The sequence below is a fragment of the Chenopodium quinoa genome, unplaced genomic scaffold (genome assembly GCF_001683475.1).
Source record: "Chenopodium quinoa cultivar QQ74 unplaced genomic scaffold, ASM168347v1, whole genome shotgun sequence".
NCBI classification, from domain to species: domain Eukaryota; kingdom Viridiplantae; phylum Streptophyta; class Magnoliopsida; order Caryophyllales; family Amaranthaceae; genus Chenopodium; species Chenopodium quinoa.
In genome coordinates, this window is record NW_018743174.1 from 42,629 (window position 1) to 47,592 (window position 4,964).

Consider the following 4,964-nt stretch of genomic DNA (forward strand, 5'->3'; position numbering starts at 1 on the left):
CAGCCCCCCTCGCCGACGGTCGCTGACCACCACCGACCACAACACCACCTCGAACTCCCTCCCCGATGCTCCAGCCCCCCTCCCCAACGCTCGATCTCCCTCCTCCACCACAGCACCACATCGTCGACCACTCCCCGGTGCTCGCCGAGCCTCCCCGACCACTCCCCGGTGCTCGCCGACAGTCGCCGTCCGACCACCACCGACGTATATGGGTGTTAGTGTTAGGGTTAGGGTTAGGGTTAGGGTGGGTGGGGAATGGAATGGGAAAGTGGGGGGGGGGGGTGGGGAATGGGGAAGAGGGGTTTTGGGGTATTTTGAAAAATGAAATGGGGGAATGATTGAGGGAAAAAGTGGCAAACAAACAGGTTGAAAGGGAATGATTCCCATTCCCTTTCCTGAAACCAGCGAACCAAACGCACCCTAAGTATCCAAATATAGTAAAAGTTGCAAATAAAACCTAACGGAGGTAGTAGAAGATTATGGCAATATGTTTAGCAGCAATAGACCACTTACGAAGTTTCGAGTTTGTTTTACGTCAGCACCTCAAGATAATAATATTCCCGAAAGAAAAAAAAGTAGTTGCGCCAGGAGGCAAAAAGTTGCAAATCAATATGATTTTTGGTAAACTGAAGTTCAGATTGGATGAGAAATTTAAAAATTGATTTTATTACATTCAATGAGATCCATAATACTACCTCCGCTACAAGTTATGTGCAACGATTTGACATAAAGCAGAGAAGAAAAATGTCTAATCGTTGTACATAACCTGTAACTGAGGTAGTAAAAAGAACAAGGATGAATGGTTACCAAACAAAAAAAATAATTTACTACTTCCATTTCAAATTATTCTCGCAAATAATTTGAAACAAAGGTAATAGATATTATACTAATATACAAGGAGGTAATACAATTTGTGCAGACTATTAAACATTACAGTAATAGACAATACAGGAGAAAGTATAGACCACTACGAGGTATGGACTCTCATGTCCAATACCTGAATTAAAATATTATATTTTTCATTTTTTAAAGGGAAATGAATTTTGCAAAAGGTAATTGGAGTGACAGCTGGGTAAAACATTTCACCCACTAAAAAGCGTTTCCCAAATAGCGTTTTGGAGGGTTTAGCTTAGAGCTTTTTCAGAGGTTTCAAATAGCGTTTTCCGGTGGTATTGGAGCATGAAAGAGCTAAAAATCAGTTCAATTTCAGGTAATAGCTTCTGGGTTAAGCTTGAAATTTCTCCATAGCAAATCTTTGTGTTAATTTCAGTAAATGTCAATGTAGATCTACAATTTCTAGGGTTTATCTTTGTGCTTTTCATCGAAGTTTTTCCATTCTACAGTTGAATTTGGTGTTGTTACTCTGTAGAAAATTGATGAAAACTTGGAGGAAATGTTGACGAATCGCCCCAAGTAATAGAAGCTGATGAAAGCTTAGAGGAGGAAGAACCTGATGTATGTTGACTTTGCTTTAAGTTTGTTCATTCATGCCATCAACATTTTATACTTTTATCCAAATTTAATGGTAATTAACTTAATTTTTATGAATTGAGAAAGTAAGATCAGCCAAATATTGGGATGAATGTGTTGTTTTTGTACAGCTTCGGATGGTTGGTTTTGATTACATTAATTCTTCCAGAATGTTATAATACTACGGTACTACCAGAATGATATTTTCTACCAGATTCATATATTGCTTATAATCGAATGTTGGGATTAATCTGAGTGTTGGTGTTGGTTGTTTGGTGATGATTACTATTTTTTTTTTTTTGTTTCTTTTGATAGCAGTAGAATGGAGAAACTACTCCCTCACTCTATTACAATTAATACTATTGCAATTAAAACTTCAATGAAACATTAGAAGCTCCTCTTTTACGTCTTGTATAAGATTTCTCCCATCCTAAATCCCCATAAGATCTCCTTGCAGCCACCTTTGCACATGCCTTTCTTGAAAGTGGATCTGAAATTAAGCAACTTTCTGCTCTTAATCTGTTGTAAGCTATGCAGCCGCGTTTTGAGCATGTTTAGCTCCCTTCTTCCACGAATCTGCCTGATTTTTCCTTCTGTACTCCCCTCTCCTTCCTTGCTCAGAACCCAGCTGCCCCATATTTCTTTACCCTTCACACTGCAGGCCTTAACTCTCAGTTGCGCTTTGCTGCACTCCTCCCTGCCAGCTGCCCCATATATCTATAACTCTTCCAATTCAACTTCCTATGTATATCAACTGTGAATTTGAATCTAATTATATTTGGCTTTAGCATGACATACAATGCTATAGTCTAGTATGATACTGGAATATGAAGAATATGACTACTAGAATACGATGCAGCAGATGATCAATGACCACTTAATTTGTTCCCAACATAAGATCATGTAGTGGCCTAGTGGGTGTAGTTACATGTCATTATAATTTGGAGAATAATGCTGAATTATAATTGGATAATTAATAAAGATCTTGGTTATATGTTGGTGGGGTAGATTGATTTGGTTAATAAACTGTATAAATGTTCACATAATCACATAGTGAACGGAAAATGCACCTGTAATTGTTCTAAATCTCTAATTAGTTGTTGATGTTGAGACTTGCAAATTGATTATGATATGTTGGAATGTGTTACAAAATCTGGTTGTCTTGCTTAAACTTTAGATTTAAATGCATAGTATACATGTAATCTGGCTTGTCTTGCCTAAACTCTAGATTTGATTGCATATTCTAAACGTAATCTGGCTTGTCTTGCCTAAACTCTAGAGGCCCTCATGTGATACATAGGAATGAGAGGTTTCAGAATTGTTTGGACGCCTTTGGTACACCTGTAGGGGAAGGTTGGAGTGTTGAAAATGGAAGAAGGGAAGCAGGAGGAGGTTGTGAACCGTCTGGAAGCGGGTATGGTATCCTCAAGCTAGGTTGAGGCTGACAAATACTTTAGGCAGTATGGGAAGCAACTTTGTGTTAGAGTCTTTGTTGCTGCTGGAAATTCTAAAATAGAGGAGGGTAGGCTGACAAATACTTTAGGCAATTTGGAACCGTCCGGAAGTTCATACTGATATTTTTGTAAACTGCTGTCCTTGAAGTATATACTGTCATGTTAAATACAAATATAGTTATATTTAGAGGAACACGATATTTAAGGAATTATACTACACTTTTTATTCTTTTATTTTACATGAATAATTTTATTTGTAATTACATCAATCCATACTACGTATTTGCCATTTATCTTGTTAAAGGTATATCTTTTTAAAGTTCGTCATGTGAATGACATGAATTTAATTTTGTAGATATGCCTTCACATCTCTTTTAGGGACTTTCAAATAAATTAAAATATTCTAACATAAAAATGGTACTAGTATTAGATTACTTTTTTTTTTTTTTTTATTTTTTTTTCAAATGGTACTCCGTATTAGATTACTTATGGAAGTATAAATTTTGTATGTGGCTAGCAATACGATGTAGCCACATTAGTTTTTAAGAGTAATCTTAATTTAATTATATGTATGAGAAACCTTATTTTCTCATAAGAGTAATTCATGTTGTCCATAAATGTCATCTAAATTCATTATACGAGTAAAATCTAGTAATTTAAATATAAATAATTCCATTTGTTCATTCGGGTGACCTTTATTATTTCAATTTTAAAAATAATAAAATAATTTTACTTATTTAAGAGAGTAACCCCTTTTTCAATATAAGTAACCTATGTATATCAGTATATGTTTAGGTAATCCATTTGCTTATCATTGTGACCCCTATTATTACTTAATTAACTGTCTTATATCTTATTATGTAAAGTGGTTACACCATGTGGCTAGTTACATATACGTAATGCATCTTACATTAAACCAGAATCTCAATAGTTGATAACCGTATTTATCATATAATAACTGTATATCATATTAAAAGAACGGTTTTACGGAGTACATAACAATATTTTTTTTGAGAAAAGGATATAACAATATATATGGGTATATAATAGACCTTTTTTTGACTTGTGCATCAGGTTGCTACTTTAATTTAACTCTGTGATTATATGTATTTAATATATTTTTATTTTGGTAAGGAGGAGGGCCCTACCGAGCCGGAACCTCTCACAGGTCCTCTCGTCTCGGGATAGCGGGCGAGACAGTTTGGAAGAGTGGGGGGAAGATAAGGGAATTTCACTCTCTCAAACTGTCACTAATAAGGATTGAACTCCCAACCTCATGATTCGAAGGTACTCTCTTTTCCACTAGACAGACCAAGCTTGGATTAGTGTTGACATTACACACTGTTATTGCAATTCATATACTATTATTGAAATTCATATACTGTTATACAAATTTTTGACACGATTATTGTGTTCATATATACTCCTCCTTCGTTTTTTAGTACTTGTATTATGTAACACTCACTTATTTTCCTAATTCATACAGTGGCGGAGCCAGGATTTTCAACTTGGGGGGACAAAATGCTTAACTTACGAAAAACTTAACAAAAAAAAAAAACAAAAATTGTCGAAGATCGGGTTGTTTAGTTGCCTTTGATTTGGTACATTACTATTACTTGAACCACCCATTTCCATACTATTTTCTTGACTTTGAGGGGAGCTAAATGAAGGTGAGTTATTGGACTCATTTTCATTGGACTCATTTTCATTGAGTTTCGTTCTTTTAAACAAGAATTGTCGAAGATCGGGTTGTTTAGTTGCCTTTGATTTGTTTGAATTTGGTGAATCGTTTGACATTTCCTAATTAAATCGAAAATTATATATCAATTTCCACAAGACCACAATCCACATCATTACATAATAACAAAACCTAAGAGGCTAAGATTTTAAATTTCTAATTCAACTACACATTTCAATAATTTACAATAATTAATAAATTTAAATTCACATTTCACAAAAACAACCAAAAACTCTAACAGGGGAAACAATCAAACAAATATAAATCAATAATCATTTATCAATTCAAATTATTCAATAATC

General features: G+C 34.9%; 1 long non-coding RNA gene across 1 annotated transcript; it reads left to right on the forward strand.

The window, feature by feature from the left end:
* The first annotated feature begins 1,004 nt into the window (after positions 1–1,004).
* LOC110732194 lies at positions 1,005–4,401 on the forward strand. The gene is made up of 3 exons (XR_002513452.1): positions 1,005–1,210; positions 1,370–1,455; positions 4,059–4,401. It is a non-coding gene; the product is annotated as an uncharacterized LOC110732194 (long non-coding RNA).
* The last annotated feature ends 563 nt before the right edge of the window (positions 4,402–4,964 follow it).